Source organism: Zeus faber (assembly GCF_960531495.2).
Source record: "Zeus faber genome assembly, chromosome: 7".
Lineage (NCBI taxonomy): Eukaryota > Metazoa > Chordata > Actinopteri > Zeiformes > Zeidae > Zeus > Zeus faber.
Window position 1 is genome coordinate 6,753,214 of NC_137203.1, and position 27,500 is coordinate 6,780,713.

Sequence of the window (27,500 nt, forward strand, 5' to 3'; positions counted from 1 at the left end):
CATTGTCGTCTTTCTGGTCTGTCAGACAGTCTAAGGGTCTGACATAAGATGGTACAGTGCAGAACCGGCTGGGTACAAATTCTGTAGAGGATAGCAGAGAAGGCCAGCCAAGGGGGACACATAAGCATCAATCAACTCACTGATCAATTAATTGATCGGTAAACCGGGCAGCGCGCCGTAACTCAAGGCCGAAGCTCCATTAGGGAAGAGCTATGTCATCATTACAGACCGGAATCCAATGGCTGAGGGTAAAAACTTGCTATCCATTCTCACAAAGGCCTTAGAAAGAGCGTCAATAGCACTGGAACTGGGACAGTGAGCAAAACATATTCGTTTTTTTGGTCTGTTGACTCGACATTGTGAGATGGATTCACTGTCAAAAGCTGCATATGAGGCAAAGGGAGAGAGAGTCCTGGATAGCCAAATAATTGCATACTGCAATTTATACTATGGTATTGGCTGGAATCTGAGGTGACAGAAAATAAAAAGCTTTGAATTAAAGGTCATTCCCGGCTGGCATCGTTAATAACATTTAAACGAGGATAAAAATATGCCAATGTAAAGAAAGATTAGACTGCAAGGAATCATTAACCTTATTCAACACATCCAGACATGACTGATCAAGTCTCCCTTGGCTGGCTGAGAACTAAAGGCAGAAGTAAGCCAACTCACCCACTGTCATATAACTGGCGGTAGACAAGCTCCTAAAAGAAGTCAACAGACAAAAGAAGCTTCTGCTATCAGTCAGGGTAAGTGTAAGTAAGAACTTTAGTTGGTGCTACATCGTTACCACTACACCGGCTGCATTTCCACTGTGTAAAAACCTTCACTGGCACCTTTCCTTCACAGTGCATTGTGGAAAGTGCTTGCCAGCATAGTGTGCAGTGTTTTCACACTGAGGTATCTCACCAGATGCAGTATGTCATACAGGTAATCTTTGCATGCCATTTGAACACACTATGGTTTTGCACATACCCAAAACATTTACGTACAATTACAATCATGGTGACACAATGCAATTGAAAAAATTGGGCGTGTTTACAGTTGAAATTGAACACACCCTGTCAGGACACATGGACACAGAGGGAGAAGAAATCCAAGCCAGTTGGGAGCCGGCTGGAAATTGACTGGGAACTGGCTGGAAACTGACTGGAAACTGGATACCCCAACCTCCGGCTGCGACAGCCCCATTGAAGTGGCTCTTACTGTAGTAATTAGGGGTACTTACCAACTGTTGCTGGTTTTACACATCAGACTGTATATGCGACCCACCGCAGCAAAACCTGATTTGTTGTGAATTTCAAAAATCGCCAAATAAGTTGAAAAAACCTTTCTGGAAGTAAAATTAGATTTTTTCAGATTTGTGTTCCATTGTGTTTTTATGTATTTATTTATTTATTTATTTATTTATTTGTTTGTTTGTTTATTTATTTATTTATTTATTTGTTTTATTTTCAAAGCAGAGTTTGATATTTATTTCGAGCAGCGGATTTCAACCTGAATATGACGATGAAACAGAATATTTTCAAGAACCACTGGAGGAGGCCGAAGATACACCCGTAATGAAGTGATGAAGTCTGTTGAGGTTGGTGATGCAGATTATGAACAAGTAGCAATGGACAAGATTCTCAAGTTCACCTAAAAATGCAGCCAGGGGTGAAAATTAAATACCCCAAGCAGGCTCTCAGAGTGAAGCTGGGGTAGGGTTGGGGTCAGCCCACATAATAACTCTTAGCTTATAAATATATTTGGCATACGCACATTTTTACATTACATTGATCAGACGCTTTCATCCAAAGCAATTTACAATTATTCAAACACCGATGGAAGCAGCCATCAGGAGCAATTAGGGGTTAAGTGTCTTGCTCAAGGACACTACAGCATGCTAGCAGGTGGAGCCTGGGATCGATCCAGCAACCTTTAGATCACTAGACCACCAGCTCTACCGCCTGAGCTACCACCCCCATTTATATATTAAATGACACACCAAGGTTGGTATACAAACACTGGTCTAGTAATCTAAAGGTTGCTGGTTCGATCCCAGGCTCCTCCTGCTAGCATGCTAGTATCGTGAATAAATGTAAGTCGCTTTTGATAAAAGCGTCTGCTAAATGTAATGTTGTGTTGTCCACACTTTTAAACTCCTAAATAATTCTGCTATGATGAAACATGCATATTCTTACTGTTAAATAATATATTTTTTTCAAACAAAGATGTTGTGTGTTGATGACGCTGTTCAACAACTCAAAATAAAAGAGCAATGCAGAGATTGCCCATTCAGCAGGGTGTCCATGTGGCCATGTGGCAAGTAGCCATGTGGATTTGTTGGTCCTCCAACCTATTTGCATTCTGGGAGCTGGCCGAATGAAGCCAAGTGTGGGAAAACTTTGAGGGTGATTATCTCAGAAACACAGTTTGCCCCACCCTCGTCATTAATATGCCATAGCTTTATTTGCACAAGTGACCACTTGTTTTGAAGTTCTGATTCCTCACTTTCAAATTACGTGAAAAAAAAGAAAATCAAACGGCACCAAATGTACCTCAAATATATGACAGTCCATACAATAGCTCCAGTCCATGACGACGACATACTGTGGACTAAATTGTGGACGTTCTATGTTACAGCATGCTACCACCAGCCCTTAGAAAATGTCTGTCTGGCCTCTGTTAACATTCCTCCCACATTGTTATCGTACACACACTCACGACAAAGGGAAACAGACTAACCCACAAGTACACAAACCCATACAAGAAACACCATGCCTTACATTCTTGATGCACAGGTACAGGCCTCTTATACACAGACACATGCACATGCAAGTAGATAAAACCACACATTATCAGTGATGCATTGTTCATTCTATGCTTTCTATGGATCTCACACACACACAGAGGCCCCATCTCTATCTGTGTTGTGGAAGCTGCATCTTATGTCCTTAAGGACCAGCCCGGTCACACTCATCACACTCATACTTTAAAATAAACATAAAAACATTACAACATCGAATATAGTTTAATAGGCTTATCAGTTAACAGCTTGAATTTAATGTTCCCTCGATGATCTGGGGAAACAAGATCATTATTATTGGAGTACAGAGAAGCAGACCCCTTTAAATCTATACTAGATTAACACAACAGTGGGAAGGTGTTTATTATAGATCCATCTATCTATCTATCTATCTATCTATCTATCTATCTATCTATCTATCTATCTATCTATCTATCTATCTATCTATCTATCTATCTATCTATCTATCTATCTATCTATCTATCTATCTATCTATCTATCTATCTATCTATCTATCTATCTATCTATCTATCTATCTATCTATCTATCTATCTAACTATCTATCTATCTATCTATTTTTCACTACTATGGAATCTAAATCTATGGGGAAGAGCTGTCTCTTAGGCCTCTGTCCTTAGGCCTGCATTTCATTATTAATGTGGTGCTAACTTTCTTTCCAATTTTAAAAAGCCCCTTCTCCTGTATCTGTCCTGCATTAGTATTGGTAGAATGAATTCTCAGATGTACCCTTGTATTATGTAGCATTGCATATGGCGCAGACAGAGATTATGTGGCACTCAAATGCATGAATGGAGCACTTCAATGGCTATAGCAATAGAACAGGACGTACTGTAATAGGTGGAAAAATATTACCTATGTCTCTCTCTCCACTCATGCTCATCCCTCTCTGTCACCTTTATCGGCAACGACAGTGAAATGAGATTTATAAAAGGAATGTGATGTATTATTTGAGGAGAGTGTAATGTGAAGGCACCATGTCTTTGACAATCTTGCGTTTCTCAGAGTGGAGACATAATCACTACCTTCCAGTTCCTGCCCTCATCACCCTGCGCTCACCATTGTGGGAATTGCTGCTGAACCCTTGAGGAAGTACAAACTATGTGTTATGTGTAATTGTTAAATGTGCCAACATTTTTTTACATGCCATTTCAGCTCATAATATGCAGAATTTACACACTAGTGGGATGGGGTCATGCATCTTTCAAGGGAGTTTGACAATATTTCAATCAGGAGAGACTATATTGAGCAGTAAGAGACCTTTTATTATAAATCATTTATTTTTATTTTTTATTTTTTTTCCCACTCTTTATTCATTATTTAATCATCTAGAACTTCTGCAATAACTCTGTCCTGTGGACGGCCTGTGTGACGACAAGAGCACAGCTTTTTGTTACACAGAACCACCGCCAATCCCCCTCTTTGGAGAACGATCTTACCATGTTTTGGTCTATAAACAACTAATCACTGCTTCAAGAGGAGAGAATCACCATGAGTGAGACAAATAAACATAGAACTGAACAATAACATGTACATGGAAAAACAATAAACATAGAAACATCAGATGACAACATGTATCAACAAAACACAAAACACATTTAATTAAGTCCAGGAAAACTGGAACAGTAATTGGGCACGTGGGCTCTTCCTGTCAGTTATGTCAGTAAATGAGGGGGCAAAGGAGAAGGATGTAACCAGGACGGTGTTGGAGGGGTGTTGAAAGCGGGTGCTGGTGGTGTGTGTGCCTGTGATGTGTATGTGTATCTGTGTGTGTGTGTGTGTGTGTGTGTGTGTGTGTGTGTGTCTGTGTGTGTGTGTGTGTGTGTGTGTGTGTGTGTGTGTGTGTGTGTCTGTGTGTCTGTATATATATATATATATATATATATATATATATATATATATATATATATTTACATATATATATACGGTATATATATGTATATATCAGTCCTTCTTGGATTGCTGTCCTCCAAGTCCTAAATGGCGTATAGTGGGATATTGCACCATTTTTTTAAGGAGAAAATCATCCACTTCTTTGAGCAACAACAGAAGTGGAAATGTACTTGCACCTTTAGTCCACAACTTGCCATAAAGGTTCAATGATGTTCAGATCAGGTGATTGGGGAGGCCATGGGAGGCGGTTCACTGCATCGTGGTGTGAAAATGGGAGCATTATGGTCCAGGAATATGGGAACATCAAAAGGGAACAATGTTTGCACCACAGGGTGCAAACATTGAAAACCGGGTCTTCTGAAAGGCCCATATCGTGCTTGACCACGCGAAGCGATTATTGGGGCCAATCACTCCCCCCATGATGGCTGTCCATTCCATTTCAGATCCCCCCTGTGTTTAACAGTTGGCAACAGATGTGGTGGATTGAAGGCGTCCTTTGGACATGTTGCTGTCCTGGTGTATTGTTTGTGTGTTGGCTTTCGAGACAAGTGGTTTATAAAAAGCTGCAAGTTAACAATACACACTTTCACCCGGTTTTATCTGCTTTTTCTGATTATTCACCAAAGTTATAACTGGTGATCAATCTGCAGCCTCTATATAAATCTATAAACTGGTCGAGGTCTATTTTCCTTACTCTGTCCTTCCTATCCTCTCACTCTTTCTCTGTCCCTCTCTCTCTATCTCTCTCTCTCTCTCTCTGTCTCTCTCTGTCTGTCTGTGTCTCTGTCTCTCTCTCTGTCTCTCTTTCTATCTCTCTCTGTCTATCTCCCTTTATCTCCCGCTCCTGTCCCGGGTCTCTCTTTTTACTTCCTTTTCCATTATTATCCTAGTCTCATCCGTGGTGAGTTTCCTGCCTTTAGCCGCCTGGTTTTCATTTCCCTCAAAACCCCCCACAGATTGGTCATTCTAGATTCCATATGAAACAAACTTCCACAAATTGGATCTTTTGAGTTGATTGCTTGAGTTTAAACTTGGTGTTTCGTTGATTATCTTGTATGTTATTATCATAAGCCTGGATTATTATTATTCAATTATTAAGTAAGATATTATTAAAAGGATGACCATCTTTTGTCTTTGGGTTCTCCTAATTCAATTCATCGTACTTGTGTCCATGGATTTCCCGACTCTGCATCATCCATTACATTACAGAAGGCTATTTTGTAGATCATGTGATTACATAATTATATACTTTTATTTATTCTATACTTTATTTCTATACTTCTATCGTTCAATATTTTATACTTTTTGTGTATTATTTTGCAAAGTTCTCAAATTATCTTTTTGTTTTGTTTTCATTGCATTGACCTATACCCCTTTCCCACTGCACCGAAAACCCGGTAACACCCGCTAACATCCAGCATTTGTCACCAGTGTGAAAGGAAAAACCCGGGTCCTACAGACACAGACAGACAGAGAGAGACAGAGAGAGAGAGAGAGATAGAGAGAGAGAGACAGAGAAAGAGAGAGAGGATAGGAAGGACAGAGTAAGGAAAATAGACCTCGACCAGTTTATAGATTTATATAGAGGACCCGGGTTTTAATCGGCTCCACCTCCGACTGATTCCGATGTGAGCAGGACACCCAGGTGGACCTGCTCATTTTGGCCCCTTTAACTAGGCAACGTGACATGTGTTGGAGTTCCGGATGCTGTCACATAAATTAACAGGAATATCCATTTTTCATTCCATCATTCCACGCTCCCCGCCACGGCAGCATGGAGTATCCATGGAGTATCCGTGAAGTATTCATGGAGTATCCGTGCTGCCGGTGCTCCACGCTGCTTCTACTGTTGCGTTGGCTCGTTCATGAACGATCTGAATGTTTTGAACGACTCAAAATACTTTTTCCCAAGTTTTTACGTCGTCGTTTGTTGAAGTTGCTGTCTCCTGTACTGTTTTGTTCCCAATCACACTGCAACCAGTGTGATTGGGAACAATCGACGTCGATGCACCAGAAAAAAAACGTCATTTCTCCCGGCAATGGGAAAGGTCTCAATTGCTTATTTTTAGTGGATCTAATCTGGATTAAAAATGTATTTGATCAACAGTGGAGGAGGTTGGAGGTGAACGGAATTCAGGATACTTTGTTCCTGAACTAATTTGTGGAGTACTTATAATAAAAGAAGTTTGTTATTTTGGGACTTGTAATGGTAGTGGTCTGGGGTTTCTGTTTCTCACGGCAACAACTTCTATATCACAGTGTCACAAATTAGTTTGTTTTCTGTCTATGAAACACACACACACACACACACACACACATTGCTAAAAGTTAATTTCTGTTAATTTAAGTTTATTATTAAAAGCCAAGAGGGCAATTGGTTTGAGAACAAGCGGAAAGGAAAAAATAATTAAGCAACACAGTAAAAATGCATGAAAATCATCAACATCAAAAACCCATAAACTGTTTGATACAACACAACAAATCAAATAGAGACACTGCTCTGCTTTGGCTGGCACACACACACACACACACACACACACACACACACACACACACACACACACACACACACACACACACACACACACACACACACACACACACACACACACACACACACACACACACACACAGTTACACATACACAAACACACACACACACACGCACAAGTTGTTTTTGGCTTTTCAGTGTTAGTTTTTGATTTTCTATGTAATTGCTCGATAACTAAAAAAAGAGAAACATAATTAATTGACTCCATGCTCGGTTGCCATGGAGTCTCAAGGCTCAAATCTGTGTTTGCTGTCAACAGTAAAACTGGTCTTTCCGCAGTCCAGGTCACATAGCCGTCCAGGCCCAGTTTGATGACACATAACAGTCGTTAGAATATGAGGTATTTACTTGATAAAAGAAAATAAAGTTTGTTTTCATGAGAGGGTGAGGTGGAACGGTGAGAGCACATTTTGCTTTGGTGAAGATTCAGAATATGGATCCCGAAACATACTGCATTTATTTTCTTTTAACACGTAAAGCTTTAGGCTATTTTTCACTTCTCCCCCTCCTCCTGGAATTACTTTTCCACTGTTGAATTAGTTTTTTGTCTTTTATTCATACTTTTACACTCTATCATTCGCTCAATTTCTCTGTCTTTAATTCCATGCTTTTCCTCTTACCCCTCCTTACCCTGAATGCACTACCCTTTTATTTTACCTGTCTCTCTCTCTCTCTCTCTCTGTTTTCATCCGCCATCTGCGCTCTCCCAGGGTGACTTGTGGAGGGGAGTCTCTTCCATTGAAAGCAGAGCAGTGTCTGTCTGGACCCATCAGGATTCACTGTGATGGACTCTCTGCGCTCCAGATTTCACCATTTGGTGCCAAAAACGACAAATTTACCAAATCCGGGAAACCAGAGCGGCATTCATCATCTGTTTTATGCAGTTACCTCGTGTCTGTCAGCGATGCGGAACCTATTATTTTCCGCCGTGCTGTATAGGGGAGACAATTCGCCGGATCAGCCTGTTCTTACAACAAGCATTCATAGTATCAGATGAGTTCTTGTAAACTCTGGAACAAGGAAAACCGCGCTTTCCATTGTTGGCGGCAAACCCCGCTGTCCCCGACAGGAATATACTGATTGGCCGCGTGCAAGGGGTGAAAGGCAGCTGCAGTGAATTTGGTGTGAACCGGCGCAGCTAGCTGTGGTCAGTGAACTGTCGGTATGGATGCAGTCGTTTCTCAACAAGATGACCCCAAAACAAATCAACCGATCAAAGGATGGAAAACTTGGGAGGGAAACAATCTGTCCGTCTGAGAGTGAAGATGAGGGTGACTCCATTGAAAATATTGGAATTCTGAAACTTGGGCGGTGCGAACCACCCAACACCTCATGGATCGCCACTTTACCATGATTTTTCAAATAAGAAAGTTAATGATAGGCATGAATAATGAGAGGTTCAGTCTGTCTCTCTGTTAGGACCAAGGCGCATGTGTGTGTGTGTGCGTGTGTGCGTGTGTGTGTGTGTGTGTGTGTGTGTGTGTGTGTGTGTGTGTGTGTGTGTGTGTGTGTGTGTGTGTGTGTATGTGTGTGTGTGTGTAATAAAATTGGTTGTAGGACAGTCATAATGACTTCTGGTATAGGCTGCTATATAGGTATAAAGGGCGGGCCCATACGACATAAAAATCGAACTGAATGAAACAAAATCCTCTCACACATTATATATTCTGATCTAATGGAGGCTAGAATAACATAATACAATTTAATGATTATATTAGATAGAATCGTAATAATAAAAATGCTTAGTGTTCTGGATTTGTCTGTGTTGAATTGACAGTATAGAGTAAAAAAGCTTCAAACTTTTCATTATGATGCATGTTCAGTGCAAACTAAAAGTTGATGATGAAAAAATAAAACACAGAAAAATGTAAACTTTTAAGCTACTAAATTTCATTTATTTGGTGTCTTTAGAGTCTCCCTGTAAGGCTTTAGGGAGTGAGATGAAATCCTTTCTGTCGTGGTTTGCCAGCATGGGAAAAGTTTTTATTATGTCGATGAACAAAAGGCTCGCTGGCCAGAAGTATAAATAATATTGATGATGATAATAATAATAATAATAATAATGATGATGGTGGTGGTTTCAGGTGCAGGAGGGATGGAATTCAGCTCTCTGGCTCCTGGTCCGCTGACAAGCCTGTGCGTCGATCCTCTCTGCAAGACAGACAAACAAAGCTCCCTGTCTCAAGCCGGACCAATTGGCTCCGTGTCAGCGCTGATTCGGCCGATTCGAGGCAACTTGCTGCAGCGGTGCTGTCGTTTGCTGTCGTTTGCTGGCTTGAGCACGCCCCTTGGTCCGCCACATACCCCCACCGCCCGACTAAGACCGGGTAGCCGTCCTGCCCGTCCACCCGACTCCATGGTGAGTCCCCGCCCGCCTCAGGGACTCAAGCACTGCGTCCACATGCTGCATATGCCGCACCCAGGCGTCGCTGTGAATGTTTACGTTGTCTAGGTAGGCTGCAGTGTATGCTATGTGCGGACGCAGGATGTGGTCAATGAGTCTCAGAAAGGTGGCTGGGGCACCAAGTAACCCGAACAGAAGTGTGGGAAAGTGGTACAAGCAGAACAGAGTGGAAAATACAAATTATTTCTTGGACCCCTGAGACAAGGGAATCTACCAGTAGCCCTTGGTTGAATCCAGTGTCGTGAAAAAATGAGTCGAACCTAACCGGTGGTGAATTGGCTAGGCGTCGAACTTTGACACTGTGTTCACGTTAAGTTTGGTAGTCTACACAGAACCGGACCAATCCATCGGGCTTACCCAGCATCACGATGGGACTAGACCAGTCACTCATGGACTCCTCTATCACGCCCATGTTCAGCATGGCCTCTAAATCAGCCTGCACGATCTTGCGTTTGTGTTCGGGCAGGCGGTACGGCTGAGCGTGCACCTTCCCCCCCGGGGTCGTCTCCACATGGTGGTGAATGAGGGACGTGCGGCCTGGCAGGGAGGAGAAAACATCAGAGAAACAATGCTGAAGTGCAGCCACACTAACGTCTTCTCTCCCAGTATTATTGTCTGAGCAGAGCCCCCCGGTCGTATAAGAGGCGCTGACATTCCTGAGCCCAGAGCAAATTCTTCCACAATAACAACCGAATCAGCGCGTCTAACTTTGCTCTCAGGTGCATAACATAATGTATTTTGTTCTTACTGGTGCTAGGACCTTCCTCCCAGTTTTCTTTAATTAGGTCTAGCACCCCCTGATGTCTCCTTCCAAAGAAGAGTTCAAAGGGAGAAAATCCTGTGAATGCCTGGGGAATTTTTTTTTGCGTTTTGCGTTTTTAGTGCTCCACCAGACCGTCGGTCTGGAGATGGTAATCCCGACTTGGGAGATGACCTGAAACAGCGCCTGTGCCACACCTTTGGCCATAATACTGCGCAGGGGCACTGCTTCGGGGTAGTGGGTTGCATAATACACTAGGACCAACACAAAATGATACCTGCGGGCATTGCCGTCTAACGGCCCGATGAGAAGATGATGCAGAGTCTTTTGAACTGGACCTCAACTAGGGGGAGGGTCCTCCATGGCGCTGCCAGAGGGTTGACAAACTGGCACTCGGAACTCGCAGAGCACCATTTACACACATCTGCCCAAATGCCCAGACAATAGAAACGGGCCATTATCAGTGACCCACCGCAGACTTTAGGTATTTGGTCGCTTTTGAATTAAAAAAAATTTTTAGCCTTTGAATGTGAAGAATTAGTGCTTCAAAAAAAATGTCACTTGTGCAAATCAAGCAAACCATTGTAAAGCTATGACTTGTTAATGACAAGGGTGTGGCAAACTGTGTTTCTAAGACAATCACCTTCAAAGTTTTCCCCCAGACTTGGCTTCATTCAGAGAGCTCCCAGAATGCAAATGGTTTGGAGGACCAACGAAGCTACTTGTCACATGGCCACTTGACACCCTGCTGAATGGGGACTTGACACCCTGCTGAATGGAGAAACCTCTGCATTGTTGTTGAGTTTTGAGGGAATGTTGAACAATATTGAATATTGTCCATTACTACTTTTTTATAATCGGCATCACCAAACTGAACGGACTTCATCACATCATCAACTTCTTCGCATCATCGGTCTCCTCCGGTTGTTCTTGAAAATATTCCGTTTCATCATCACATTCAGGTTGAAATCCACTGTTTGAAAGGTTCATGTCTGGGATAACGCTGGTGTCAGATTCAGCATCGCTGTCAGAGAACTGACTATCATCGCGGAAAATGAAGTCCAGTACGCGCTGCTTACACTGACTTGGATTTATCGCACTCGTCAAATTGAGGTCCACGATATGATTTAGATCTTCCGCCACCCGTTTCTCTTTTCCATAACAACATGGAAATGAAATTTTTCACTGACAAGTGAAAACGGACCCTTGTCTTCTGTTTACCGAAGTGACGTCAACATTACTTCTTTGTTGGAATACGCCCCCTACACAATAATGTCTCCGTGTAAGTTATCTCCTCTCCTGTCTGAGTGTCACGGCTCACTCAATATAACCTGTCTCTATTCACCGAAAAATATGGGTGAGTGAGCACAATGAATGCACTCCCCCAGCCTCTCTCATCAACGGGTCAATCCCTGGCCAATCTGTGCCCAAAATCAGTGTGACAGGCTGTAACTAAACCACAGCGTGCACTCTATGCTTTTTACCCTCGTTACAAATTTTGAGCCGCACCATACATGTGAACACCCCCATGCACACAACAAACCTACACCTGTGACGCCTCCACCAAAGGCCCGGGTCGAACCAGGCGTTGCTGGATGATTGTCTGCGAACAGCCCGAGTACAGCAAAGCCTGATGTCTACCCCCTAGTAGCCTTACCGGTACTTGGTAGGCCCCTTTTTCTGATTTCCAGGGGCAGTACTGCCCTGTGAGCTGACGGTGGACAGAGAAGGACAGCAGGGGAAGGGGAGACAGCATCCTGCTGCACCACAGGACCTGGTTCGTTGACATCCACCCTCCCCTGGGCTAGAAGGAGGGGGATCGTGCAGGAAAGAAAGGGGGTGTCTCCGGAAGCCCGTGGGTGCGGCAGAGCCACGGCTGTTCGCCTCCGGGGCGCTGGGACGAGCTGGGGACCCAGGGAATCACGCGCCTGGTCCTCTGGCCGGCTCCTGGTTGGCATCGGTGGGCCAGCAGCCGATTGCGTTGTGCTCCCGGGAGCTCACACTGGTGAGGACACACTTAAAATGGCAGGAGAGGAAGGCCTGCTCCTCCTTCAGCTCCGAGAGGCGTTTCTGCAGCCAGCGGATTGGCTCCAGGGCGCCTTTCACTCACGCCCTGCCCTTCCCTGTTCAGGTGCCACTTGTGGCAGTCTCTGCGGTTGAGGGAGGGGGATGGAGTCCTTTTTGCCGTGGTTTGCCAACATGGCGAGAGTTGATGAACAAAAGGCTCAGAAGTATAAATAGTAATAATAATAATAATAATAATAATAATAATAATAATAATAATAATAACAATAATAGTAGTAATGATGATGGTGGTTTCGGGCAAAACATTAAGAAAGCTCTCTGCCCCGAGTTGACTGAATCAGCGCCACACAGGCGCTGATACGGCAGATTCGAGGCAGCTTGGCGGCAGCGGGAAAGGGAGCCATGCTGTCGTCTGCAGTCGGGCTTGACCACGCCCTTTGGTCTGTCACAATTTGTTTTTATTTTCAATTACTTACTTCCATATGAAGGTATGAGAAAAAGACTGTTGGGGGGGTTTGGAAACTGAGCCCAACATGGAATCTGATATCCGTTAAAAACATCCCAAATACCACTACATCTGTGCTGGGTTGATATTTAATGGATCCAACTGGAAAAAGAAAACAAAACACTGACTAACTATTTTTTTCTTTTAGTTTGCAACCGATTGATCCCTATGAATCTGTGTTTTTATTCTGCACTTTTTTTTTTCCAAGGTAATTGAATCGCCTCTGGCTTGTCGGCACAAATAAGCAAAATTATCAGTGGAGTGCTTTGTCGAACAAGTTCCCAAAACACCGTGACCCTGGCTGTCTGGCACGCGGGGAGAATGAAGAGAAGCGTTCCATGAATACCTGAAAGGATCCCCTCGGAATCAGAACTGCCTAAGCATCCGATGCCCCTGGATTGGATAACAATCAAAGATGGTAAAATGACAGCGCACCCACTTGCTCCCCTAATTCAGGGAACATTCAGCTGCTTCCCCCTTAGGTTTATGACTTTTGAAAATATATATATAAATACCTTTCCAAAGGCAGCAACTTATTTTTTATATTTTTTCTTATTTTTTCTGGGCAAATTTCATATCCAGCGGGACACATTCAAATTGCTAAATTAAAAAGCTTTTTCAGGTAAAAAACAGCAACAACATAAAGGGAGGGGCGACAAAATGATAACATTGGTTGTAGGACGGTCATAATGATTTCTGGTTTCACCCGTCATCATCATGGTATCATCATGATATCATCGTCAGAAAATCATCCTCTGCATTTAAGCCATCTTGAATATCTACGGTAAGAGCAGTTGGCAGCCATAAGATCGTCCAAGGACGAATTCGAGATAGGGAGGCTCAAGGGCATCGGCAGTTGGTAAGGTGCATGTCTTTTACGGCCATGACAAAACTTACAGTCAAAGTGTGTGGCCACATGCACACATGTCTTCCAGTGGGAAAGGCCTACCTGCAGCACCCTAACAATTGGAGATTAATTGAATGTGAGAAAAAGGCCAAGGCACACACTTCATATTGAATGTGATCGATTAACACGTGACATTTCACCTAAATAGATTATTGTGACAGAAATAACATGGGGATTCCATTCCCAACTCAGAGCAAAATCGCCTCTTGTGACTCCCATCGCTCATCGGAAGTTCTCCCTTGAACGTGCGTCACACCAGCTGAATCAAATGAATTATGAGTTTGAAAATTTAACAAATCTTTTTACTGATCACTGAAGCTCTATTTACTACTTTTCAAGCCAAGCTCAACAATCTGAGTTTTAATGCCTTGGAGCCGATTCTTCAATTAACATGAAGGCATATTTTTTGCCACTGGGGGTGAAAAAATGCAAACTGCGGCATTAGGACACGCTACCCGAACATTTGATGAAAAAAGTAACTTACAGTAACTACTGTAAGGGGCCAGTTCTGCCAGACAACTCGACGGCGCCACATGCTTCCACGCCCTTATTTGCCGTCCAATTTGAGCAGCCGTTCCCTCCCGCCCTACCTGCCTTGCTGCCTGCTTGCTGTGTTCCCTCCACCTCCCCTGCATCCACCTGTTCCGCCAGAGTCTCCTCTTCTATCCAATGGGGGGGCTACAAGCTCACCACTCATTCTAGCTCACTAAATATTTCCCATGTTTGCTGCATGGATCACATCCCCGGGAGTGACGGGTGAAGAGTTGTATGCGAGAATTGTGTTAAGGTTGTTGCACACGACTCCTCAACACTGGTGAAAACAGTTTAAACACCAGTTTAAACACCGGTTGATTGTTGAGGCGATCACCTTTGTTCATGTTTAGATAATAACGGATGCAATTCCGTGGTGGTTTCTTTGTCCCCTTCCATTGGCTCCCAGTCCATTCACTGTATGAGGCCCGACGCGAAAACCTGCAGACAGCGTGAGCCAGACGAAACTATTTGGCACGACACACAGAGATAATTACCTGAGACAAATTGCATAGTTATGTACAACAAGGTAAACAAAATGGGTCCGAGGTGCTTTCGTGTTCCATTTTCTTTCACGTCGCGTTTGTTTTATCCCACTCTCTCCTTCACCGTCTGTCCCTTTCGTTTCCTCTTTTCATTCTCCCATTTCTTTTTGCCGTTGTATTTTGTTTTTGTTTGTCGCCGCTTCGGCGTTATTTTTGTCATTACGCTCCCATTCTTTCTCTTCGTTTCTCTGTCTCTCTCTCTTTCCTCCATCTGTACATTATCGTCTACCTCAGCCACTGCATAAAAAAACAGCTAACTAAATAGGTTTTTTTTCATTCAATAAGCTGTTTGTCATCTGTTGCTGCTATTTCTATGTGTGGCCATCTGTCATTGGTCAGAAATTTCACAAGTACCAGGAAATAGCAGTGAGCGCACTCGTCTAATTGCTCCACAGGGGATAACGGCCTTTTTTCAAGGAGACCGGCTTTATGGGTGCAGACCGATTAGAAAACAGCCTGTGCTGGCACTGAATAAAATAGATGGTTCTCAAAATAAGGGTTCAGGAGCTCTCAGGTGCTCCAAGGTCTACGGGATAAAAGAACCAAAAACAAATAGTTTACTTGAATAATACATATTAAATTCCAATATATTACATAAAATATATAAAAATATATTTTCTATAAACAGTTTAAATTATGTAATAATATTTGCATAACATATCTTAAACAATATACTATATATCAAATTATATTTATGATTATATTATATACTGATGAATATCCCCCAAAGGATAAATAAAGTGGTACTGTATTAATAAATGTTATATATCTAATTTTATTTAATTAATTAATTGTATTTTATTTTATTTTAGTTATTCTACAAAATCAACTGCAGTTCGCCTCTCGCCAACACACTCACACTACTTGTGAAAGAGCAGTTTTTCCTTGTTTAATTTCTATTACTTCATGGTCTCCCTAGGGCAGGGATCGGGAACCTATGGCTCGCAGGCCAATTATGGCTCATTTGATGACGGTATATGGCTCGCAGACAATTTTGAGCTAAAATTTTTCATCACAATTAACAAGTCATAAATAATTATTCTGTGTCGTTTTAAAGTAAAACAGGTAATTACAGAAATTACAATTTTGAAAAAATAGTTCAAAATATAAACGTGGCGGAAAAAAGGGGCGTAGTTAAGCACCGTCTGCGGACCACAGAAAGACTCCGGGGGCCTTTTACTAGGGCGCCCTGCCCCTCCCGGGTCTCTGCCCAGGTGCCACTTGTGGGAGTCTCTGCCCACAGGTCTTTCTGGCCGTGGTGCGCCCAAATGGCGATAGTTTAATTGTTAATTTCAATATGTGGCAGGCAGGCCACAATTATACAGTTTATATCACAGAGGATTATTATATTAATTGTGGATAATAATGATTCTCTTGGACGCAGGAGGAACGGAGTTCCACTGCTGGGCTGCTTACCAGCCCGTACGCTGATCCCCTCTGTAAGACAAACATTAAGAAAACTCCCTGCCTCCAGTCGGAGCAATCAGCTGAACACAAGTGGACAGGAATGGAAAAAACTTCAATATGTATGTGACAAATAATCCCTTGAACTTGAACTTGAACTTGAACCTGAAGACCAGCTGATTCTTAACACTTGGAAGGAGCTTCCCGTCACATAGCACACAATGCAGCATCTAAGTATTGCCGTATGGAGCATGCTTGGCTCTGCGTACGCATGTGAGCAGTCTTTGTGGCATCTGAGAAACATGAAGAGCAAGCTACGCTCACGTTGAACTGATGGAAGCCTCAACGCAGCATGAAGCTTAACCTCACTACGTATGAAGCAGACTACACCACAAGTCGCATTTATGGTAAAAAAGTATTTCAATTATTACCCCACTTAGGGCAGGGGGCGGGGACCTACGCAATGCAAGGCTGTGATGCACAATGACTCTCTCGCTCCCATGCCAGGTGAGCACCTTCTCCTGTGGATCCAGTCCTTCAAGGTCCTCGTCTCTCGTCAATGGGAAGACTTTTGCATGTGGTCGCATAAATCAAATGCATTTTTGACATGACTGCATACACACGCACGCATGCACGCACTCTCTCACACACACACATGCGCACATATCGAACCCGAGAATCAATTTTCCAAACAAATTTGAAATAAAATTTACATCTGCAATTGTATGAGAATGAATTGTATTATTTGATATGCTAAATAACAACATTCATAGACATTCATACAGTGGCTTGATGATGTTTCTGTTGCATGGCAGGTACATGGATGGAAAGAAAGGCTTTTCTTTCAAGCCTCAGGATAGAGGTAATGTGCACCCACAATGCAACAGAAATATGTTTTCCTTGTATGTTGTGTTTCTTATATCTGACATTATACTTTTTACATAATTTATGTAAATTTAGCCCTGTTGAAAACATGCGCATAACATACTGAAAAATGACACATTTCGAGTTTTTATGCGATGCTGTATTCAGTCAGTTTGCTCATCTGTTAAATGCATATTTCAGTGTTTCAGTGTTTATCTGATCTCTTCAGAAATTCATTGATTGATCCATTGATTTAATAAGTTTTAAGTTTGTTTGATGCACATTCCACATTCGCGAAGCATTTTCATTCCCCCGGTGTTCGGAGAACCAAGCTTCTACCAACCCATCTCACTGATTGGTAGTTTCGGCAGCAGTGAGAATGAATATACTACCAAAATAAAACAAATCTTTTCAATGACCCCAGTCCAACCAACAGTAAATTGGTTTCATACTCTAGACTCAATAATCAATACATTCTATTGGGAACAAAAGAAACCGAGAATTAAACTAGCAACACTACAGAAAAACAAAGACTGTGGAGGCCTAGCAGCCCCAAACTTCAGATAGTAGTACTTAGCGAACCATCTTCAACTTATAATTAAGTGGTTACAACCAGAGCAACAATTGAACCATAGACGGTGAGACATTGAACAAACAGAATGTCAGAATCTATCAATGTCTGATCTCCCATTCCTTACTGAATCAATAAGGAAACATAATTGCTTTAAAAAACAATTAATCGCAACGACTCTCTCAGCCTGGTGGAGATTCCTCAAGCTCAGTGGTCACACTCCATCGCCAAACAAATTCACCCCAATTGGGCAAAACCCGGATTTTCTGGTTAAAAACCGACCAATAATCTTCAGGTCTTGGAGACGGAATTACTCACCTGGCACACATTTTTGAAAACAATTCGCTTATATCCTTCCCAACCTTAACCCAAAGGTATAATTTCGGTGGCCACGGCTTCCTTCAATGCCTTCAACCACAGCAGTCTCTAAAAGTTAAAATCAAACTGATGAGCAACATCCTACAAACCTGTGGTGGCGTGGTTGTCCGGGGGGCGGCCGGGTGGGCCCCCTGCCGTCTGAGCTCGAGTTCTGGCTGCGACCTGGCAGGGTGGCGGAGAGCGCCGCCGGGTGGGGGCCCCGGGGGGCCCCTTGCTGTTGTGGTTGGGGGTTGAGGTGAGGGTGGCAGCTGTCGGCATTTGCTCCCCGGCTTCTCTGCGGCGGGTGCCCCGGGTGCCGGGGATGGTGAAGGGCCCATATATCTGGCGGAACACACACACACACACACACACACACACACACACACACACACACACACACACACACACACACACACACACACACACACACACACACACACACACACACACACACACACACACACACACATAAAGGTGGTTCCATCACACACACACACACACACACACACCACCAACACCTGCTTTGAACGCACCCCAGCACCCTCCTGGTTGCATCCCTCTCCTTTCCTTCCTCATTTACTAACATAACTATGACAGGAAGAGGCCACGTGAGCAATTGTTGCTCCAGTTTTCCTGGATCTGATTAACTTTGTTTTTCAATACATGATGTCGTGCGATGTTTATGTTTTCCATGTACATGTACATGTATGTATATATATATATATATATATATATATATATATATATATATATATATATTACGTTAGATATTCAATATATCTCAATAAATGTACTTCCCATCAAGAAGAAACTAAAGTTAACTTTCCTTTCCAGCATTAATTCAGTTCACACCAAACGGTGTTAACTGGATGCCGACATTGGCAACTCCTGTGCAGGGCCCTCGCGTCCATGTGCTATTTCTACATGATTTGTTATTGGCTCATTTAGCTGAACAGGGCTGGAGATCCGTGCGCTATGGGGTACTCAGACGACCCTGCTGGTCTATAATAACCTACCAGTCTCGGCGAGATGGAAAAATAAATGCATTAATAAAGTGTGACGGCAGAGACTTTTGTATGAAGCTATTTGTGCTGCTACCAGTTTTGTTGTTCAGGAATCGCAGAGAACGCGGATTGAGCAAATACCATGAATTTGGCCCATCGCTTGCTTTGTCAAAGAAAATTCACCAACAAGATAGAAATACTGTAGGACCAAATGTGGATATGAACAAGTTGCTTTTACTCACTAGTTGCACATCTGGATTGTGTGAATTAGCAAAGTGGGCAGAAATTATCTAGATGATTCAAAACACTTGACTTTGTGAACCTTGAACGTCCACCTCTGGTCCTAAGGAAAAGGGGAGATTTAACTAAATTGCTATTATTATACTATTACACTATTATTAGAATAATGTGTTCGATTTGATTAGTTATAATCATGAATCATGAAGACATAAAGAAAAATGTTGACCTTCGTGAATTGGTCCAAAAACTTGGATCCCGAAGGTTAATTCCCTTCAACAAACATACATATGCACATATACATAATACACATATTTCATATCTGTGTAAATATGCACTTGTACTTTTGTGTTCGCAGATCACTTTTTAGCATACGTAGATGGTGTTTCTTTTTTAGAGTTAGTAGTTGTTTTGTTTGAAGTATAAATTGGCATAGCTGTAAACAACCAAAAAGCCAAGTAAAGCCATGCCAGCAGCACTGATGCAACGTGTTCCCATCTAAAATATGTACGCTAGACCCAAAATATAAATAAATAAATCACTCACATCAAACAAAAAGAGTTACAGTTTCTGAAAAAGCGGCTCCATTATCCGAAAATCAAACGCTGTTTCCATTGAAACGGTGTTGATGGGGTGTCTCCGTGCTTCATTACAACTTATTTTTGATTTTCTCCGTGAAGGCGCCGCCATAACGCCCAACCACAAAGACTGACAAATGTCTGTGCAGCTCCCTCCTCCCCGCACATGCTCCGTTTAAACCAAAGGGTGTAGTATTTACGGAGCAGACTCGGCAGAAATGGAATACAATACTGAGAAATATGTTTTAATTTGTGTATAATCCCATGAAAACAAGAATCTTTTTTTTTGGCGTTACCGTAGAATGAATCACTTTCATCGACATGCCGTAGGGAGCGGGTACGCTTCACGGAGGCCGCCATGTTGCGCCGCCATGTTTGTTCTACAGTAGCCCAGAACGGGCCAACCAAACGCTGGCTCTAGAGAGGGACTTTTGTGTTCTTTTGCGAGTTTCGTGGCCACCGTCTCTTCCGCGGATGCCGCCGTTTTGCTTCGCCACTTCAGGGCCGGCTGCGGTCTGCAGCCTCACCGCTAGATGCCGCTGAATTCTACACGCTGCACGTTAAACCTCCAACGAAGAACCACGTGCAAGACACAAAGGGGTGAATTCACAAAAGGATTGTGCAGCTTTTGCGGCTTTTGCGGCCGCTAAACCTGCGCAAGTAACCCGCACGTCCTCTTCACGGGCGTGTTCGCGCTGTCATATCACCGCCACGATGTCTTCTGTCAATGGGACGCTGAGACGGTGCCGCAGTCCGTTCTTCGTGAATTCGGCCGAATGTGCGCCGAAAATTGCACGCTGGATCCTTGCAAAGTGTGTTCCGCGCCGACAGATCTCCTCACGGGGAAGAAAGGTGCAATGGCACTAGGGAAGGGGGAGAGAGAGGGAGAGAGAAGGATCATGGATTTTGGTAGGTCGACGAAAACATCTACAGACAGATAGGCCCACGGACAGACAAGACTGAAAGGTGAGGGCACCAAATATCCGCCGGCCGATGATGACATATGATGAGGTGCTCAACTCCTTGTATTACACAGGCGGAGGTGATCTGAAGCTCCTTTTGAAACTGAATCCATCGCTCTCACACCGCTCAAACAGCCCGATGAGATGGGATTCGGATGCCGGCCTCCGGAGCCGAGGGGGCATCCGCCGCACCGCCGCGCCGTCCTCCCCGACTCCGCATCAGCTCGTTATCATCACGGGCTGCGTGTTGTGACCGGCGCCCGACGGCGGAGAGGCGAGCCAATCATTTCAGCTGTACCATCAGCTGTGGGCCCTGTTAATTGCCGGAGAGGGTGCGTTCGGATGATTGGGAAGACCTTGTGATTGCGGCATGCGCCGATCTCAAAAGCCGTCGCGCGCACACACACACACACACACGCCCGCCCGCACACACACGCATGCACACACACACACACACACGTCCATAAGAGCTGGGCTACTATTCCAAGGGCAACGCTTTAAAAAAACAAAACATTTCTTCCACGTTCTTCCACTCTCAGCCAGACAGCAGCAAACATGGCATCTAACTCTACGGCTTCTGTCCGTGTTTCACGGCAGTCGCCCTGAGACGCGTTTTGGCGCACATTGTGAGATTGGACTGTAGGAAGTGCAGCAACCGTGAGAATGTCGAGATCAAAAGCAGGAGGTGCAGAGATGAACTCAAAATGGACAAACCAGTCGAAACACCAACGGACGGAAAAAAAAAACCCCGAAAATGGCCAGCAGAGTCGGGCTGAGATGCGCCGCGCCGCGCGGTTGGAAAAGCGGCTTTAGTAAAAACCATTTAAATCGGCTATGACTGTGGCTCACTCCTGTTGCTTTAATGATTCCCCCATCTCTCTCTCTCTCTCTCTCCCTCTCTCTCTCCCTCTTCCTCTTTCTCCCCCTCCCTCTCCCTCTCTCTCTCTCTCTCCCTCAGTCTCTCTCCCTCTCTCTCTCTCTCGGTTTTTCTTTTATTTTTACTGCAGTGTCTCCCATGCAGTGCCAGGGCAGGCCGCACAGTGCTCTGTCAGTCAACCACAGCCGGCGTCAAATCCCTCCCCCCCCCAAACCAAGACCCTTGGTAATCCTCCCATCGCCGGGGCCGTTAACCGGCTAATTACAGAATGTAGTGGCCCTCTCAGTCCCTTAATCCCGGGCTCCCATTCACTTTGCCTCCATTAGGGCTCCCAGGGGATTACTGCGCTACAATCACACACCCCCCCCCGCCCCCCTCTGATGGCATGTGGGGATTAGTATTAAAAATACACCCCCGCGTGTCACCCAGACGTCGGCACCGCTGTCAAGAGGCGAGGGCGGCGGAGGGGACACCGCCCGGAGAGAGGGAGAGAGAGGGCGGGGGCGCGAGCCACTGAGGCGTAGATGGTGAGAGAAGAGGATTTCACACACGTCGCCCGCAGCGGGAGCAGCTCTTGTAGAAGAGCGTCCGCTTTGTCTCGGGTGGAGCCGGCGGGTCGGTTTCCCCAAAGGGGGTTTGTACGCGGGGTTTCAGGGGGCCCCGGTAGCGGCAGCTGCCGGGAGAAACGTCGACGCGCGTATACCGCGCAGCCAATTTCAAGGACAAAAGTGACCAGGCCGTGCTGAGCAGAAAATAGTACGATTTTGTTTATTAGTTTAGATTTAGTTATGAAACGGCGATCCGTGCGACAAAAAAGTTTTTTTTTTTTAAGCTGGCACTTCATCGGACATTCAATGTGTTGTGCGCCCGCGCCTCTATGTGCGGCTCCCGCTGCTGGTGGCGGGGTCCGCCTTTCCCGGCAATAACGCAAAGATTTGGGCACGTGCAAGAAGTAAAAGCCGGTCGTGGGGCATGAACGGAGGGGCACACTTTCTCAGAGAGAGTTAGACGGGCGGAAAAAAAACGAAGACACCTTGCCGTGCCAAACGGAGTTGTGGGACTCACACTGACTGACGATCTGGCAATCTGACGGATTACCACTTTAACCAGCAAGTTATCTGGACGTTCTGCGGTTACCGCCGATGGCTGATTGACTTCCGTGGGCAGATTCAGGCGGTGCTTCAGCCTCTTGTACGTTGAAAAGTGCGACTCCTGCATTTACTGATTTTTTGTAGCTCCCAGAGACATTGCAAATGTTTGAAAAAAAAAAAAAAAAAAAAAAAAAAAAGGTTACGTTACATAAAGGTTTAATGCAGACGCCAAAACTGCGAGTTACCGAATTCTAAAACCCGACCACCGAAGTGGCGATAGCGATGTTGTCATCACAAAACCCACGTTCATGAATTACACAGTTTATAAAAAGCTTTTCCCCCAATTATTACCCGGCGAGGAATTTAAAAAGCAGCCCCCGTTTTATAAGAAAGCTGTTCGTTTCTGAGCTTGTGTAATTATAAAGACGCGATGCAGACTAAGCTCTTTTCAAATGAAGGAGGTGCAGCGCGAGCCGGCGCGCGGCGGATTGGCGCCGTCTCCGGGTCCCGCTGCAAAGAGGGCGAGATACAGCAGCGGGAGAGGGAATTCAACCGGGAAAAACCCCACCCCCCCCAAAATACACCACGGCCGACGCCATCCCGGCCCCGCCCGCTCAGCTGGAAGTGATATCAATCCAATATCAATATAATATGGAGCTCATTTGAAGAGCTCTCGCTGGCACACGCGTGCCATGACCTCTGACCTTTGCGATGCCTCGAAGAACGCCTCTGCATCGAGTCCTCCCCGAAAGGCACACGGCTCATGGGCTTCCTATCCAATTGTTTTGTCGATTTCTCAAATTCTGCGTTCCACTGTTTATCGAAACAATACTTTTGAGCGGCACGTACACGTTCCGGGTGTTTGCCCATCGATGGGTTCGCCAGGTTGGGCTGAGCAGCTCTCGGTGTCGTCTGGGAAACCTCACAGCTCCGAAGTCGTCCCTTTTATTCTAACATCGATGCAGTGATGCGTTATTGACATTAGTGAGCAAAAAATTTAAGTGTCACTTCAATATTGTTTATGGTGTTTCTAATACCAATTATTTACCCAGAAATCTCCAAAAGTTATTATTAATTGTTAAAATTATTTTTCACTATTTCCCATGAAATATTTATTAATTAGACGAGCTGATAATTCCAGGAAATTAGGGTAGTTATTTCACACACGTTATTTCCTGGTGTGTGATAATAATAACTAAACTATTAATAAACTATTTATTCAAAATGACCACAACACAATAGAGTGCTTTCCAATTAACCCTCGAATTAATGACTCATATTCAAATGTCATAATTATATATTCTGCCATTTCCTAATTAGTCTTTGATAATTAGATAATGAAAAAGGATGACATGGCGGCAAGGTGAGCCAGTCATCAACATGAGCAGAAGCTGTTGTCAAAACAACGTAAATAAAGCTAAAATGAAATTAAGCGGAAAAAAAATCAAAAAAATCTGAATTACAGCGGAATGTCCTCACTTCTACTTTCAAAGTAGAATTGTTTCATCCTATTTTGCTGCTTCAAGACACCGCCCCCTTACTTCCTCTTAACTTTCTTCATAAAGTTGGATTAACTTTTTTTTTTTTTTTTTACCAAAGTTAATATTCCTTGTGACGAAGCGGGACGAGTAGAGAGCCAAGGCTGAGGCGGAGGACAAAGACATCACAGCGCCGGCTGATAGGAGGCACATTAAAAGCAGCCCTCCTCCTCCTCCTCCTCCTGCTCCTCTTCCTTCTCCTCCCCCTCCTCCTCCGCCTGCCGGCTCTACCTGCACCCTCCACAGGAAGGAGGGAGCGAGAGCGGCCTGGGCGAGGAGGGGAAGATGGGAGGAAACGGGCTGGGCCAGACGACTTGGAAGCCAGCGTATTTCTTTATTATTTCACAGACCGACGACTCTCCCTTATCACGCCTCTCCTTCCTCCTCGCCGCCGCCTTCGTGGGTTTTTTTTTTTCTTTATTTTTTTGTCGTCGTCCACCGGTAACCGCTGGCTTTTCTCATCCCGCCCCCTCCCCCTCGCCCAACCTCCTCTCTTTTTTCGCAGCAACACAAATTCTCCATCATGACTCCTCTGCTTTATACTGCAATGTCTTGCTCTTTCTGTTCTCTCTCTCTTCCGCATCGTTCTTTTTGCATCTCGCTCTACTTTTACTCCATTTCATTTCATAGCAAACACCTGTACTTTAAAAATGAATAAATCAAGATGTATATTAATTACAATTATTAGGATTTATAATAATAATTAAATAACCATAATAATAATAATAATAATAATAATAATAATAATAATAATAATAATGATAATGATAATAATAATACTAATTATTATTATTATTATTATTATAATTATTATTATATAATTACTAAATTATTGAATATTATTATTATTATTATTATTATTATTATTATTTGATAACTTTAATTATTACTATTATTATGGCACCATCTATATTATTTTATTGTATGTTATAATCAGAGACTCATCTGCGGAGAAAACAGGGAACAGTAGCCCTTTATGAAGTATTAGACTCTGTTATATCAGGACACTGGATATGACAAGGACTTTCACTATTAATACTTTAATTACGTTTGAGATAAGATAACCTCAGGCGTAAAGTCTGGTGCTACAGCAGCAAAAAAAAAATACAGTGCAGTCAAGCAAGAGAAATTAAAAAGAGATAAGAAATACCACATATGCACGCTATCAATCTATGTACACAGTCACTGTACCTCATGGCCCAGTGCGGCAAGTAGCAGATTAACTCGATTTACCATAGAAACCATAGAATGAATGGAAGGACGAGTCTGTTACGACATTTAACTTCCATGTGGGAGACGTGGTGTGAAAACATCAGAATTTGAGACTAAAATTACACAATAAAATATACATATACATGACACAATATGACTACACATTGATATTTCAACTTTAGTTAAATTATATATTATATATTATATTATATATATTATATATATATATTATATATTATATTATATATATTACTACTACTACTGCTACCACTACTACTACTGTACAACCATTACTTCTACGACTACTACTACTTTGGATACTATGGCTGCTACTTGTCTATGAGATCCCCATCTCCACCTTGGAGACCTTGGAGAGGGAAGGGCTACAGCTGTCTCAGGAAATGGTTGGGGTTGCCTAGAAGCCCCAGCAACACCGGCCTCTACGGGAACAGCACAAAACTCCGGTTGCCCCCGAAGTCTCTGGAAGGAGACTAGAGTCTCTAGAGTCCCTAGAGTCCCTAGAGTCCCAAGAGTCCCTAGAGTCTCTGTGCTGATGCACAGAGACTCTAGGGACCCATAGGTGGCTCAGGCTGGAGAGGTGCTGAAGACTGGAAGGAAGCGGAGCGCCCAGGCTGCTGTGCTGGATGCTGAGTCCCCGGCTGCGCCACAAAGATCTGGTGGGCGTGGTGGCCCATGGTAGAGCGGGCTTGGGACTTGGTTCCCAACACCTCGGCATAAGGAGTGCAAGGGGAAGGAGAAGCGGAGGCAGATTCAGAGGGAGGTGAGGGCTGCAGCGGAGGAAGGAAGATCCAGCAGAGCGGCTGGCTTGAGTCAGCAGGGGGCCTGGACAAGGCGCGAGCAGACTGTGGACAGGAAAGTCACTTGGACGGACCTCTGGCAGGCTGAGTCACACCGCATCGCCTTCCTGATTCGGGCAGTGTATGATGTCCTGCCTAGCCCGGCGAACCTCTTCACCCGGGGAAAGGTCGAGACCCCGAACTGCCCATTGTGCTCAGCAAGGGGAACGTTGGAGCACACACTGAGCTCCTGCCCAAAAGCTCTCTGCAAGGGCCAATACAGCTGGTGCCATGACCAGGTGCTGACTACTACTTCTACTACTACTACTACTACTACCACTACCACTACAACTTCTAGTACTAGCACTACTACTAAGTACTTTCTTAACACTCGTAACTTCTCTTCCACTGAACACCACTTTCACCAGTAATGCTGTAATACTGTACCTTGTACTTACTGTACCTTGTACTTAACTACTGTACGTAACTGGAGTTGAAGACGATGGATTCACCCAACAACCTGGGTTTAAAAGGAGCTGAAGTTGTTTCCCGGTGGCAGGGCGTGTTAATGATTGTCAGGGCTCAGGGTGTTAAGCTGTTTTTAAAGAAAAACACCTCGCTGCTGCTGCTGCCACACACACACACACACACACACACACACACACACACACACACACACACACACGCACACAAACGCACGCACGCACCGACCAACATGCAATAATGATTTACGATACTGTCACATTAATACTTGTCATCTCTCTCTTCACAGTTCTCTCCATTCCTGGTGAAGACATTTGACGCTCGTTTAGTGTCTCCCTGTTCACACTTGTGATGAATTAGACTCTGATTAACGCTTGAGGGTTCAGGTAACTACACCCTCTGTACACACAGGTATGATGGCACACTTCATACACACCGATACCACGACACACTCCGTACGCGCGCTCACACACACACACACACACACACACACACACACACACACACACACACACACACACACACACAGGTACATTTTCACCCTTCCTAGACGCAGATAACACACTTCAAACACACATGGTGTCATGGATTCTGTGAT